The 16920-nt window shown below is 42.9% G+C and overlaps 1 pseudogene; it reads left to right on the top strand.

Annotated features, from left to right (window-relative positions):
- Nucleotides 1-10241, top strand: part of LOC115313290 — a 152698-nt pseudogene extending 142457 nt beyond the window's left edge.
- Nucleotides 10242-16920: the final 6679 nt, after the last annotated feature.

Here is a 16920-nt window from a genome sequence, read left to right as displayed (position 1 = left end):
CAGCGGCAGCCGCTTCCCCTCGTTTCTGGAGGAAGCGCACCAGCTGCCTCTCGACCACGGGACAGGCAGGGAGCCTCCCTAGCTGTCTCCACTCCAAGGTGTCCCCCCAGGGAGAAGGAGCGAGAGTCTTGCCCCAACTCACGGGAGAGGGCCTCGTCCAAGGAGCGGCATCACGCCGCTCCTTCAACAGCTGAGGGGCGGGGACGGATGGAGTTGGGCGACGTTCAGCCCAGCACCTCCACTGCTGCCCCTTTGAGTGAGGGCGGTCGTGGCCGGGGAGTCCGGCCCCGTACCTCGACTTTGCCCAAACCTACACAACAAGCCTCGTCTCAAGAGGTGGGGGCGAGGGACGAGGCCACCGAGCCTTCCGCTCTTTCGTCCGATCAGGACGATATGGAATGGGAGATTTCTAAAACAAAGAAAAAAACGAAAAAAACAGTAATACCTCCAAAGTAGTTTCCTCTGGGAACGTCATCCCAAGACCAGAGTAGTTGATTGTATTTTTATACTTGCATCTCTTTTACATAATAATGCCTCCACTTGTTCTACAATGGAACTGTCGAGGTCTTCTTGCAAACTATGATGATATTACTGATATACTAGAGGAACACAGTCCCATTGCCCTCTGTTTGCAAGAGACTCACTTAAAAGAGAGTCACACAAATGTCCTCAGGCATTTCCAAGTGTTTCGGAAAGATCGGCAGCATTCAAGCCATCCATCTGGAGGTTCTGCTGTCGTTTTGCAACGCTCTGTATCATGTTTGGAAGTACCCTTAAACACTGAACTAGAGGCCGTTGCTACCCGTATACTGACTAACCGATTGATTACTATTTGTTCTGTATATATACCTCCAAACTACCAGCTTAAGTATGAGGAACTTGAATTACTTTGTGATCAGCTTCCTTCTCCTTTTGTGCTTGTGGGTGATTTTAATGCTCATAATCCTCTCTGGGGAAGTGGACGAAAAGATACACGAGGAGCACTTATTGAACGTTTTTTACTGTCATCAGGATTATGTTTGCTCAACTCGAAAGAATCTACACATTTTTCATCAGGAACACGTACATTCACATCAATTGATCTTCCAATTGTGCATCCCACATTATTTCCTTTTCTAACATGGAAAGTCATTTCTAATCCATATGGCAGTGATCATTTTCCCATTATTTTAGACTTTCACAATCACCCTATTACACTTCCAACTCGGACACCTAGGTGGAAGATTGACAAAGCCAATTGGACACTTTTCAAACAATCCTCTGTTTTAGCTATTACATCTCTCCATCAACTTTCTATTGAAGAGGCAGTAGACCATATTACAAAGCACATATTGGAAGCTGCTATGATCGCAATACCCATGACATCCACTCACCTTCCCAAACGACCGAAACCATGGTGGAATGAAGATTGCCAAAAGGCTAAAAAGAAACAAAACAAAGCATGGGGCATTTTTAGGCGGTACCCTACACCGAGCAACCTTGTTATTTTCAAGAAAATGAAGGCTTCTGCGCGATTTATTCGCAGGCTGTTTAAAAGACATTGTTGGATGAAGTATTCGTCATCTATAAATAGTCAGGCGACACCAAAGGAGGTATGGGATCGAGTCCACAAAATAAATGGCTCTTACCATGCTTTTTCCATTCCTCTTTTGACAAAAAATGGAATATGCCCTGAAAGCCTCGAAGAACAGGCAGACATTCTTGGCGAACAATTCGAGTTCGTTTCCAGCTCAAGGAACTACACGCCTACTTTCCTTCGACACAAAGTACAGGTAGAAAAAAGGTCAGTAAATAGTTCGAGTGGCTATCAAGACCCATATAATGCTCCACTTACGTTGCATGAACTTGAAATGGTTCTTCATTCCCCTAAGCAGACTGCACCTGGCCCAGATGGAATTCATTACATTATGCTTCAACATCTTCATCCTTCAACTGTTCATTTCATTTTATATCTTTTCAATAGAATTTGGTCTGAAGGCCACTTTCCAACTTCTTGGAAGGTGGCCTTTGTAGTACCCTTGCTTAAACCGGGAAAGGATCCTTCTAGTGCTTCTAGTTATAGGCCTATTGCATTGACTAGCAGTCTATCGAAAACTCTGGAACGAATAATTAACAGAAGGCTTATGCATTATCTTGAAACTCACAAAATTCTAGACGGGTATCAATGCGGCTTTCGGTCGGCACGATCCACAGTGGACCACCTGGTTCGCTTCGAGACAGCCGTGAGAGAGGCATTTGTGAACAAACAGCACTGCCTTTCTGTGTTTTTTGATCTGGAGAAGGCTTATGATACTGCCTGGCGATTTGGAATCCTGCAAGACCTCATCAACATCGGTATTTGCGGGAGCATGTTCGGCATCATTAAAACCTATTTAGAGTGCCGCTCATTTCGTGTGAAACTTGGAACAACTTTCTCTCGGGATTTTGTACAGGAAAATGGTGTTCCCCAGGGTGGTGTACTTAGTGTCACTCTTTTCATTATAAAAATAAACTCCATTGCCCGAGTAATACCTCCTTCAGTTCAATACTCTATTTATGTTGATGACATCCAAGTTTCAGTATCATCATGTAACCGCTCCATATGTGAAAGGAGAGTTCAACTGGCAATCAACAAATTGACGAACTGGGCTGATACCAACGGTTTCAGGTTTTCCACAGAAAAAACTGTGTGTGTATGCTTTTCTCGCCGGCGAGGAATTTTTCAAGATCCTTCGTTAACCATTTATGGACTGCCTATAGCTGTGAAGAGTGAACATAAGTTTTTAGGTCTTCTGTTTGATTCAAAATTATCTTTTGTTTCTCACATTAAGCAGTTGAAGTTGAAATGCACAAAATCACTTAATATCCTAAAAGTATTGTCTCATCAATCTTGGGGTTCTGATAGACTGTGCCTTTTACGCATTTATCGTTCAGTGGTTCGCTCCCGTCTAGATTATGGCAGCTTTGTGTATGGCTCAGCTAAAGCATCAGTATTGAAGATGTTAGACCCTATTCATAATCAGGGGCTACGGCTGTCTATCAGAGCATTCCGCACCTCCCCGGTTCCCAGCCTTTATGCGGAGGCCAATGAGGTCTCTCTTGAGAAAAGACGCTTTGCTCTAGGATTTATGTACTCACTCCGAGTAAGGTCTGTTCCTCTCCATCCTGCTCATGATTCTGTTGTAAAAATTAGGTTTCAAAGGACTTTCCAAAATAAGTCAAGTTTTGTTCCTCCTTTTGCCTTGAGAAATACTACGGCAGCAGAACTCTTTGGTCTGGAGCCCAAACCCTGCGTGACACAGCACAGAAACACTGTAGCTCCTTGGGATTACACCCTCGTCCATTGTGACTTTACACTGACAAAACACAGCAAGAAAGACACTCCGGACGAAGTGCTGAAGCAAGAGTTCTTCGAACTACAGAGCCACTATCAGCACTACACAAGCTTTTATACAGATGGTACTAAAACTGAATCGTTTGTAGGCTGTGCAATGATTGGACCATCTGTTTCCAAGGTAAAAAGACTGAACCCCTTTGCCACAATTTTAACGGCAGAGTTGCATGGTCTACTTCTTGCTGTTGAACATATCGTTGAGAAGAGGCTACGTCGCTCCGTAGTATACTCAGACTCTTTAAGCGCATTGAAAGCCCTTGTTTCCCTGAATATCCCCACAAACCCGTTGGTTTCACACCTGCAGAGTAGAATAATCTGTGCGATCAAAAACAAATGTGATATTGTGTTCTGCTGGGTGCCAAGTCATGTTGGCATCCCGGGTAATGAGGAGGCAGATCAAGCTGCGCACTCTGCGGCCACACAAATTGTGCACCTTAAAGAAATTCCCCACAAGGATTATCACAAGGTGGTTAGACATTGCATACTGCAGAGATGGCAACATGAGTGGGATACTGAGATAAACAATAAGTTGCATATGGTGAAGCAACTCTTAAAGGAATGGGAGAGTGCTCGGCACCGTGAACGATTCTACGAGGTGGTACTCTGCCGTCTAAGGATTGGCCATACACGGCTCACACATGGGCATCTTTTGCGGGGTGAAGATGCCCCACAGTGCGAACATTGCCATTGTCCTTTGACCATACTTCATATTTTAATTGAATGCAATGCGTATGGCCTAGAACGCCGTAACCACTTTTCACAGCTTTACAAAGAGCATACTCCCCTACATCTGATGATTTTACTTGGCGATGAACCCCTCATACCACACTCTTGTGTTTTTAACTTTCTCAAAGCAATCGGCTTTTTACACCGACTGTGATTTTACTGTTTTGAACTCATGTCCATTCCTTTTACACTTATACATAGGTCATGTCCATTGTTTTATCCTATCATCTGCTACTAAAGCTCTTTCTTCTCCTTAACCCTCTCCCAGCAATAGTTTATGTACTTGGCGCATTATAGCCTTAGATGCTTTTGCGCCACTAAAACCCAATCAACCAATCAACCAACACCGTCACCTGCACTCACAATGCGCAATGCCTGACGCTCTTTAGATGCTGAAAAGCTTTCTCCACGTCAAATGAAACCTCGATTAAAATTTTTTTTCTTGTTTTTTGTGTTGGTTTTTTACAATCGTAGCTCGCCAGCTTGCTCGCCCGCGGCAAAGGGGCTAGTACACAAAAACAAGAAACCGAACTCTGGCTGCAATCAATGTTATGCGAACAGCCGACGTCAAAGTGTGTCCTCCACCCCCCACCCCCCCCCCCCCCCCCAAAAAAAAAAGAAGAAAACTGTCAATGTGCACACCAGCTGGTGTAGCGGATTTTTGGACTCCGTTTCGTTTAGTCCCTTCAGTCTTTGCTTTCCGAGACGGGAGAGGACACAAAACAGTGGCCGACCGCACGCCTTCTAAAAAGCTCGAGACAATAAAAAAGCGCTTATCGGTTGTAGTTACTGCGACAGTTTGTATAATGTCGCAAACAAAAGAAGACGCTTCGTTTTCCGCTGAATGAAGTTGAACACAGAAATCGACTGAAAAAGATGTGACATAAACTTGCATGGTGCTCAAAAGGTATGATAACGCTTATCATGTCTGGGAGCTACAAATGTTTATTTGGTTTTGTGCTGCTTTTACACTCATATTTTAAAAGCTTCAAGTTGCCTATAACCCAGTGATCCTTTTGTGCAACAAGTGTTATGTTCTTTTAAAATTTTTTTTTTACGAACTCAGGGCACGTTTATACGAACGTTTTTAGCGATTGTGGTACCGCGGTGTGTGAATCGCTCTCACTAGCTCCTGCGTGATAGGCTTTAAAATGAAAGTGCTTGCTTACACCTTCCATATGGGCAAGCACGCTCGTATGAAAACACGCACATATGCACGTATCGTGCATATGAAGTGCAAGTGTGAGGTAATACCCTTATATTACTCGTATTTCACAAAATTAAAAATACTGCTGCCGCTTCGGGAGTCGCTTCTGTCGCCACACCTGACATTTCGGTGAAAACACGATTGCACGGCCGACCCGTGTCATATCTGTTTCCCTACAGCACCAAGAAACGGTAGGCACGACATACTTGCGTCTGCATTTATGTTTTAATCGACATTATATTTTTGTTTCCTGAGGAATCCCATGACGCATTTGAACTTTGAACTTTGAACTTTATTTCAGCAACATTATGCCGAGGACACTGGACAAAAAGCTAACAGAAGCTAGCTTGACTGGGTCCGGTGCCCTTGCGTGTACAGGGAACACAATCATATTTAAACAATCCTAAATATTTCTTACAATATTCATATCAAACAATTTAAAATGTTCCAATAAAATTTTAAAATCACCGACATTAGAGAACATTTTCTTTCTTAATTTAACAACACAAAAAAGTACGCAATGTTTTCTTAGTTATACAATGAATATCGATGCGGTTCATTACAATGTTGTTAAGCAATGTAGGTAGATTATGAGCAAGAGACTGCAGTGCATAATTTGTACGGAAATGGGGAACCTTCCAGAATTCTCTACGACGAACATCGAAGACTGATTCCCGCTCAGTCAGGTGTGCTAGCTGTGACAAAAAAGCAATAAACTCCAAAGTTGAAAAGGCGTAAGAAAATAGCAAACGATAGTCATAAATACAAGAAACGTTTATGGTATTGTAGCTCAAATATAATGGTTCAGCATGTGTCTCGTACGGAACATTAGCAATGAAACGAATAATTTTTTTCTGAAGAGTTATTAGTTTTTTGAGGTTACTTTTGGTCGTTGTGCCCCAAACTAAATGGCAGTAGTTGATTTGTGAGCCGAACAGAGCATGATAAATTTGAATCTTAACTTTTGTGGGCAAAAGAGAGCGACAGTGGCCGATGATGCCAGCTACCTTTGCCAGTTTGAGAGTTAGAAATTCTATATGATGATCCCATTGCATAAACTCTTAAAAAATGATGCCTAGCGTTTTATGATGACTTACTATTTCAATTTCCTTGTTTCCAATCTTAAGAGCATAACTAGCATCAATATGTTTATTTACAGATCTAAAAACAATCGCTTTTGTTTTGGTAGTATTTATTTCGAGGCCATTTTTTTCTGACCATAAGAGAAACTTTTCTAAGATAACATTACCTTTAATAATCAGTTCATCGATATTCGTCGCAGAAATAAAAATACTAGAATCATCTGCATACATTATAAAACGTGAGTGTTGACAAATGTTGACGATGTGATTTATGCTTGTCATGTATCCAAAAAGCTCCATTTTCTTATTCACCAATGTCTCCACCAAGGCACGCCATGTGTTTAGAGCTAATGAAAAATTAATATAAAAATGTAATCTATAGTTTAATTGCTAGGTGTAATTACCGTGTCTTGTTATTTTCCTGCACCATGGTGGGCGATATTTGTCGGCTAAGATATGTTTATATAGTTTGTTCACAAATATTGGTTTTATTCAAGGTTTAATTATCTGTATTACAATTTTTATAGCTTTGCGATTCTAACAGCGTCAAACTCCGGCTGTAACAACCCAGCTTTGCGGTTTCACCAGGGCCGAGAGCTGTTTCATTTTTCTCAAGAAGCACACTATTCAGTGTGTCAGGCATTCGTGAGTGCCTCAATTCAAAAACTTTTCAGCGCCGCGGATTACATTTTCACTTAGGAACGAGGCAAGATATCTGACGAGGCTTTCGAGAGCCAACTGTTGCTTGCGGTCACAGAACTTTGACTGGTGGCAACAATAAGCGCTTACATCACACTTCTGTTTTGTGCCTTCCCGAGGATAGTGGGGTAGAAAGTAACGCCGCAAAAGTTACGGATTAGTTTTGTAACGGTCACTTACTTTTATGGAAGGGTAATTATAACTGTGATTAGTCACAGTTTACCCTAGTGTTATTTTAAATGGAATTCCTTGCTTTTTTTAGTAACGTGACAAGTCTGCTCTCAAGTATGAAATAAGAGTTTACAATTAATATGAATAATTCAGGTTATGGCCAAAATTATGCTTTTTTGTGTAGAACGAAAACTATCTGCAACATCTTACCTTTCTAATTTCTAATGATAGTATTACGTACATTTATGTATTAATCCTGGAAACTCAGTATGAAATGGAGAAATATTCAACTGGCGTATTGCGTGCTTTAATTTGAAACATTCGTTTTCGTTCCAAACAGGATCGAATGAAGAATTGCATATTCGAATGCTGTCCTGGTGGAAGGGTTAAGTGTTATTAAAACAAAAAGTTACGGGAAAACACCTGCAAAGGCGCACGGGTGGGTACAATTTACGTCGCAATCAACATTAGTTTTATATAACTGGAGGCCAAGAAATTTTTTTCAAAACTTGCGGAAGTTTGTATATCATACAAGTACACCGAGTTTATTTTTTTTCAGTACCGTTGTTTAAAGCAAAAATGACACGGTGTATCTCACCAAGTCACTGCTTGTAAAGGCACCATCCGCTTGTGCTAAAAGCATGTATCTTAGAGTCTTTTTTATGGTTAGGCATCATTTATTTGTATATCTGAATTCTGTACATAAAATAGAGAAATTCAATTTTGATATTTCCATTACCAGGACATAAATATGAGCACACGCTGCCCCTTGAAATGCTGCTCTCGACAGAAGTTCAAGTGTTTTACAGAAACCGCTTTAGATGGAATGTCCTGCGGGGAGGAAATGGTAAGTGCGGACCACGCTGCAATCTGCTTTTTATATAACTTGAGGCCAATGACCGGTTTTCAAAGTTTTCGTGTCATCTATGAAACGCGACAGCCCAATACCCCCATTACTATGCTTTTTTTTGTTTAGTGTCCTTAGTCAATGTGATCTCATTCGGACAATTAAGCCACGATAGATGGCGGTTTAATTGATCGCGAATTGCTTACGTTACATATCAATAAAACGTTCTCGATTTTGCTAAAAATACGTAAAAGTTGATGTCACACTAGACATAATTTTGCTTTGTAGAGGTCTATTGTCCCTTACATCCAAAGATACACAGGATGTGGCTTCCTATTTTCAAGTTTCTTGCCCGCCGATATCGCCTAATGCTGCCTTCTGTTGCGGAACGATGATAATAGATAGTTTTAGTAAACCGTTTCCGCAGCCCGCTAAGCACCCGGATAGCGCTGCGTAATCCGCCACAAGACCTTGAACTATGCAGACTAGGCTAGCGGCGCGCATGCGCAGCTATGGCGTTTTCTTTACGGATACCGTAGCGGAGGAGAAAAACGACCTACAACTCCCTAATATGGACGGGACACGCGCTGCGTTTCTTAAGCTGTCAGTGACTCATTAAGGACAACAAGTAAGAACAGTCCTCTTTTAGTTTTTAGGTTCCGCTGCGAAAATCACGTTCCAGGATCCTTTACCTCACGTGCGTCTTTTCTCGGTATCACGTTGGCCCTTTTCCATTTAAGAAATTTTGTCATCACGTTGGGGGGATTCATAGTGTGGTACCTGAACCCAATTTTCTGCTGTGTTTTCGAAAACCTTTATTCCTTGTAGATGAATGATGCGCATTTCCTATAGATTATGAAGATCAATGACTAAGTCTAAAGAGATAGTCACGCAGCGTAACAGTCTTTCGTGACGTCACGGTCTTACATGACGTCGCGGGCTTACGTGCATGTATCTCACATAACGCCAGAGCAGCATATGGCTTCATAATGTCGATGATGAAGGCACGTGACGTCATTGCTCACGGGACGTCATAAAGTCAAGTTAATACCGCAACGTCATTGAGATTACATGTCACGGACACAAACTTCATGGGGCCGGCTCTTTAAATGGTACAAATTAAGGGGAAAATGTTTCATGACTTACTTAGCGGAAGGTAAGAGTTTATCTTCACCAAAAATGGGCTATACTGACAAAGTAAACAAAAAGCTATACCAAATATTTTATTCGTTACTTCTCGTTTAATTTCTGACGCTTTATTTTATTTTTATTTTTGTGTGCGTGCATGGAAGTGCACCAAAACGAACCACCAGTGCACCAAAATTATTCACCAGAATGATGGTACAAATTGTCGCGATGCGGACGGTTATTGATTCTAGGTCATTCAGCGTTGTATGGAGTGCGCATTTGAATGATTGCAGAAAATATTTATTAAGACAAAGTGGCAGGGTCCAAAGTTCCGCTAGGTTACGTACATTTCAATTTTGTTATAATTTAAAACTGATCATTAGCCACTTATTGCACTTACTAAAAACCAAATATCAGTCAATATTTAGAAACATACCTTGGTTGCTCAAAGTTGGAATAACATTTCTGATGATGTACAAATTTTTTTGGCATATTTGAACGAGTGATCCCATATTTTAACGATTGATTCTACTCTTACCACCCCAGAGTAGTTTAAGTGAGTTTCTTATGGGTTAACTTATTTTTACTGGACTTTAAAACGCAAATTATATCCTTTGAAATCCAAAATACGACTCAAAGTATTCCAAATCGGGAACAAAACTACGATATTTTTTGAAACTTTCATTTAAAAGTGACATTTTGACTAATCTTCACTCGCTGAAGTAAGCAAGGCGCGAAAACGACAAACCTAAACTATAATAGAAATATGCTTGTAGCAATGAGAAAACTTAATTCAGTTTCAGTTTTCGCCTGATTCACTTTCACCACCGAACAACCTCATCAACAATCGAAAACAACTAACGAGACATCGATAATTACTACGCTCACAATAGTGTACCCCAGTTTAATATCCTTTTCTTTCGGCAGATGTGCTTCAGAGGCAAGTGTATTAGGCGTTGTGACCCTTTCAAGGAAATGGAAACGTCAAGCAAGCCTTCAGCCGAATAAATATCAATAAAGGCCCCATGACCACAGCACTCACAGTGGTTTCCAGCGGCGTAGCCAGGGGGTGTTCCAGGGTCAACACCCCCCCCCCCAAAAAAAAAAAAAATTTCGACTTTTCTCTCTTTTCCCACTTTCCCCTTTCAGTTTTTAGTTAGTGTGCGTGTGTGTGTGTTTCGTTGTTTGGTCAAGGCAATAAAAATTATATGTGCTTCTCTTCCTGTTTGACAACCCACTACGGCGAGGTGCCGGACCCACAACATTCTAAAGCAAAAGGAAGGTGACGACACTGTACGTGGACTGCGTGAAAAACGCAAGTCCGGCCCTGGCTCTCCGAAGAGCTCCCGCCAAACTCTGCCATGTAGCCGAAGCCTTTCTTCAGGCTCGCAGGTGCGAATGGCTCAGCTCCCGACTTCACAGAAGACGCGAAATCCTGACCTCAAAGAACGCTGGCCTCGCCTCGGACAATGCAGGCGCCTTGACTAAAGTTCCCCTAATTTTTGAGTCTCAAGGACTCGACGACAATATCAGGGCAGCAAACCCTACAATGAAAACAGGACGACGAAATGACAAACAGCTTAGCAGGTTGTTTTTTCTTTATTTCGTCCCGTCTTCCCCTCTTTTTAGAATTTACCAGCCGGCACTCCTTTACTTTCAGTAATACTTCAAAAACATTCCTCTTAATAGATAAAAAAAAGAAACAGCGAGAGAGAAAACTTGCAGCATATACACCGTGGTTCTAGCTAGCTACCTGCTAGAACCATTTCGCTAAGTTTAAGTAGGCCGTATACGTAACCGGGCCTCGACTCGATACTCCACCTCGACTCACTGGAGTGGAGGAAAGAAGCTCGCCTCCACTCGAGGGGCCATCGTGCTTCAGAGACGCGCCTCGCGTCTCTGTCTGTCAAATATACTTTTATTCAGCAGTTCACCTAGTAGTGAGTAAACTAAGCTCATATTTCAACCCGAAGAATATACTATTATCGCTTTAGTGGGATATAGTACGTAATATATAACACATAACCCGCTCGTCAAAATGACTTCTCGATTGCTACTAAAACCTGAATTGAAATGCGAGTATCAGCTGCTTGGTGGGGCGCCAGTGGGTTAACATGCTCCTTGGCTCAAGAAGCGCTTGCTTAATTTTCGTAATTTTCCTGCAGCCTGTGTTGTTGAACGAGAAGACGACTGGAGCTGTTTCCTAAATGTGGATACGCACAAAAGCTCGATTTCGTGGACAGATAAGTCGCATGATCGAGGCATGCGAGTTAGCTGAAAATTACTCTTGGTGGAATAATTTTGTAGTCATCGCAGCTTTCGTCAGATGATCAAAACTGATTAGAGTTTCTTACCGCCTCTCCGGAGCCCATAGTTTCGGTTTTTAACAAAATCTCCGAAACGAAAGTTTGACATGAAAAGAACAAAAAAACACCGGGAAAACAAAACTATGCTGCGCGAGTTTATGTGCACCGGCTACACTTAACCGTATCAGTTCAAATACCTATAAATTGGGCATTAAACAAGAGAGAATCTGTTAAATTGAATGCGCCACCCGTCCAGGCGGCCCGGCCGAGCCGACGCGACCTGGACCCAGCCGCCATGTTTGTTTGGCGGTGGCGAACCCTATAGGTCGCTGGAGTCGCGAATACGCCGGTTCTTGTGCTCCTCCACTCATTCTTCAGTCTCCTCCGGGGGGTGTCACCTGAGCTCGGGGGGAGGGGGGTCACGTGACCTCGGGGGGGGGGGGGGGGGGTCACGTGACCTCGGGGGAGGGGGGGTCACGTGACCTGGGATGTCTGTGACCTCAGGGGGTCACTTGACCTCGTTGGACACCTGACCGGGGGGTCACGTGACCTCGGGGGGTCACGTGGTCTTGGGGGGTCACGTGACCTCGGCTCGGGTCACGTGACCCGAGCCGAGGTATTTTCAGTTTAAAATGTTGCGGGTGAACTAACCGGTTCCAGCAGAAGACGAGAAAGAGGAGACATGAAACGGGGAAATGCTCGAGACGGAGTCAGCATACCGGTGTTCGGAGATCTCGGACGTCTTTTTATTTATATAGCTTTTGTATATAGTTCCTCTGCTGTAAATAATTTGAAGGAACCTTCAATCCCGTCGAAATCAAAGAAAACGCAAAAGAGCTTTGGAAATATGTAAAAAAACAAAGCAAAAAAGATGACGTATCAATTCTGTCTCTCATGAAAGATGACGTCATCACCAACCTCGCTCAAAAGGCATGTTTCAACTTTTAATTTAGTTTTGTGTTTTCCTCGTGCGTTACTGTAGATGGTGTCGTCAACTCGTGACGCTTTCGTGGCATTGAGTGCGTGCCACGGCCAGACCGAGTGTACATGAAAGACGATAGAGTGTGATTCTATTTTCTCCACAAGCCGACATGACTGCTGTGTCTTGGGGGGATTGGTGGCCGAGAGGAGGAGAAAAAAGACGCCATCTCCGAACGGACGTATTTTCATGTTCTCCAGTGAAAATCAACAATCGGCCTCAGGCCGAGCAAACTCTTCTACTTCAGGTCAAACCGTTAATAACGTCATTCAAAGGATGCATCCGGACAACTTAACGACAGTACCCGTAGGCCCAGGGGATACCCGGGCGCAAGCGACAAGCCAAGATGAGTACAGGATTCTCCTTCCTCGTTTCCCACAGGGAGCTTTATGCCTCAACTCCGTATTTCTCCATGCTGACCTTACAGGCCGACCCTACCGTGCGATAGACCTTCGCGATGGACTGAAGGATGTAATAGATTTGAGTGAAGTGCTGTCCCTAAAGCAGTTTCAGCTGAGCCATTTTTGGATGGCAACGCTCGCAAGCCCAGCAGCCGCGGAAAGGTTGAAAGCGGTGAAAGAACTGAACCTGAAAGGAAAGAAATGTCTCTTAATAGATCCGAATTCTAAAGATGTGAAGATCAAGCTTCTCTTGCTGCCGCTGTATTTAGAATATCAAAAGATCGCTGAGGCATTCGCGCCCTGTGGGACTGTGCGGATCGTGACGCGAGAAAAGTGTCGAGTTCCAGGGATGGAGAACACGAAAACAATGAACAGAGAAGTCTGTCGGACTCTACATGACACAGCGACAACGTAAAACGTGCCTGATCTGCTCAAAGTCGCCGGTTCCCAGTGTCTTGCGGTCATGACCGGACGGCCACCCTTGCGTCTACGATGCAAAACGGAGGTCGGCCACATCCGCAGACAGTGTCGCACTCCAAAGTGTGCACGTTGCAACAGAGTTGGTCATGAAAGTGATGAGTGCTACTCTAGCTACGCAACAGTGCTACGAGGTCCTCTCATTGAACCAGACGCCAATCGGAACTATTGATTGACATCACCGAAGTGGTAGACGCTAGCGGTGAGGTCCTTGCCTCACAAGAGAGGCGTAGATACCCCGTGCTTCCGAGTTCTAATGACACCAAGGCCGCAGCCGACAAATAACTTTTTGAGAGCCAAGCCAGCGCGACCACGAAGCGATTGTAACAGCTTGCGAGGAGACCAAGCCGGAAGAGACCCAGGAAACGTTGAAAGTACCTAGGCAGACAGCAGATGCAACAGACGACCACACGTCATCGAACCGCAAGGAGGAGCCCCCAACCAAAATGGACACAAAAGTCAGCAGTAAGGACGCTAATGATTGTAAACAAAAAAAAGAGGTGCCACCTGGCACCGTCGCGAGTAAGCGAAAATCCGCCCTTTCACGCTAGACAATCTAGTTTAAGCAAAACCCTCCCCCTCCCTTTTTTCACCTCCTCCCACTCCTACCCACCCTCCCTTAGCTGATGGCCCTCGTTTTGTGACTTTAAATGTAAGGGATTTTAATTCTAGAAAAAAAACAGTATCATTTATAACGCCTAATTGAAGATAAAGAAGTCGATTTTCTGGCTGTACTGGAAACAAAGCTTTCGACAGATGAGCACGTAGAAAGTGCCTTACAATATATTCTGCAAGACTACAAAGTATGCTGAGCCATCCTGTTGGTCTTTCTGGTGGCTGTTCCTTGTACATTAGAAAATCTTTTCACTTGCCTGAATTAATTGTCACAACAGACCTTCGTGTCTGCTTCATTATGTGCGATTTTCGAGTTTTTGATACATAAGGTGGAGAGTCATATGTGTTTATGCGTCCAATGAGGTTACTAACAGAGTAACGTTTTTTCACCATCTCCGACCTTATTTAAGCTGTGACAGGATGTTAGTTTTTCTTGGAGATTTCAACTGTGTTTGCCATGAAGCTGACAGAGCTCCAACTAAAGCGCGAATTGACAAAAGCGCAAGGCTGCTGCTGGATTTAGTTGACGAGAGCAATCTTTTCGATGCTGCTTCATTTGAACTAGGCGGACAACAGCTTCCATATACACATTTTCAAAATTCATCTCCTGCAAAGCTAGGTAGAATTTACTGCTCCACAGAACTGATTGAAAATTTACATGGTTACGCGGTAGACCCAGTATTTTTTACAGATCACTGCATGGTATCAGTAACTGTTGGTTATAAGTGTAGAAATAAAAATACAAACTGGAAGTTATGAAGGCTTAATACCCAACTACTAAAAGAGGAAATCTTTCTGATTAGTACGACCGACCTGCTACAGCAGATAGGACACACAACTGAGCATATATTTGCTAAATGGGAGCGTTTCGAGCAAGAACTCAAACAGCTGGCAATTGAGAGAAGTACTATTATTAGATTTCAGAAGTCTGAGGGAGAAAAGACGCTGCAGCAAAATTTACGCGTCTTGGTTGAACTTAAATGCAAATACCTTGGGTAGGTTTAGAATATATGATTTGCATAAAAGCTGAGTTAGATCAATTTTATCACGATTGTTACCAAGGCGCGGTTGTGAGCACGCGTGCTGAAAAATATTTTTTGGGAGAACAGCCAACAAAAAGGGCAATAGAAGAGAAGTTAAGGTACGCGATGTCGAAAGAAATTTATGAAATAGAACAAAATAGCGTGCTTATCCAAGATAAGGAGATTATAGCGAATGTGTTTTGTGAACATTACAAGGAGCTATTTGGCAATACTGAGACATCGAAAGATAACGAATATCTAAAAGAACTGGTATCTCTACAGGCCACAAAAGAGTTGGAGGAACCTTTCAGCATAGCTGAAATAGAAAAGGCTGTAGATGCCCTTCCAAATAAAAAAAAACACCAGGTCCGGATGGCATTACACCAGAAATTTATAAATTGGGTAAAAATATCTTATGTCTCATCATACTAACGATTTTTCAAGAGGCTTATGGAACTAATTCTCGTCCACCTTCATTTCTGCGTACACAGACCATTCTCATTCCAAAGAATGATGACAAACAGAAACTTTTACATGTAACGGGCTATAGACCAATTACGTTATGCAATGTAGATTACAAAATATTCGCAAAAATGTTAACAAATAGATTACAACGTGGCATCTAGTTCGGAATCACCAGGCTTGTGGGATTAGTGGTAGAGCCCTCCAAACAAATGTTCACATTGCGATGATTGTATTGGAATGTGTAGCCGACAGCAGTAATCAAGTTGCAATACTGCAGATTGATCTCGCGAAAGCGTTTGAGCGTGTTTGTCATAGCGTGAGTTTTACAATTCTTTCATATGTAAGCGTTGGAAATATGATATTTCAAGGTATTAAAATATCTTACAGTACCTTTTTTACGAGTTTAGTCATAAACAATAACGTCACAACGAACATTCCAGTTCGTTCTTCGGCTCAGCAAGGCTGTCCTTTCTCCCCCTTGCTTTTTACGCTATACCTTGAACCCTTGTGCCAAAGGATAAAGAGAAGTGAGCAAGTCTAAGGCTACATTCTGTGCAAAACAGAAATTAAAGTCCAGGCTTACGCAGATGATGTGGCCTACTTCTGTAAGGACCAGAAAAGCGTGACCCAGGCTATAGAGCTCACTCGCCGCTTTTGTGAAGCCACTGGAGCCACACTAAATATCGAAAAGTCCAGAGGTTTCTGGCATGGAGCTTGGGCTACGACACCAGATCGATACGAAGGGATTCAGTGGAGCTGCACTCCATGCGATTACCTAAGAATTCCCTTGAGACACTATTGGTCCGAAGTTGCGACTGCCATAGAAAGGCGAGCAAAGAGTTGGTCTCACAGGAATTTGTCAATCTTTGCACGATTGACAGTTTGCAAAGTATTTCTGGCGGCCAAGCTCTGGTATGTCCTGCAGGTCCTTCACTGTGCACGGTCTAATATTTAAAAGTTGCACAGAGTGTTTGCCGTTTTTGTTTGGAAATCCTCTTGGGAACCTATGCGTCGCGACAACTTGTTTCGTCGTGTGTCCGATGGTGGACTTGGCCTTTCTCATGTATTTATATGCCAATTGGTTTCGCGATTTTTTTTTCCTTAGAGACCAAGAACACCTTTTTCATCGAGAAGTCATACAGAACAGAAAGGCATCATCACTTCCAGATTTCATTGTATCTTTCCCCGGAAGCCCAACATATGTCTTGATAGGGTACCTGAAAGAAGTAGTCGACGCCTTTAATTTTTTGTTTGTAAGGTTTTCAAGAGATTATCTAATGACTATAACAGGAAAGACGTTAACATTATGACCTTATAGGTGTTGTCTTTTCAGCGCCAATGTATCGAATACTGTTGACAATAACGCCGGCCAAGATGTACTGCGTCCGGTAAAGAAAATGTGCATTCGCCCTACGGCTAAAA

The sequence above is a fragment of the Ixodes scapularis genome, unplaced genomic scaffold, assembly GCF_016920785.2.
Source record: "Ixodes scapularis isolate PalLabHiFi unplaced genomic scaffold, ASM1692078v2 PGA_scaffold4__175_contigs__length_147842914, whole genome shotgun sequence".
NCBI lineage: Eukaryota > Metazoa > Arthropoda > Arachnida > Ixodida > Ixodidae > Ixodes > Ixodes scapularis.
Note: the sequence above shows the minus strand (reverse complement) of the source record. Positions and strands in the feature narration are given on the sequence as shown.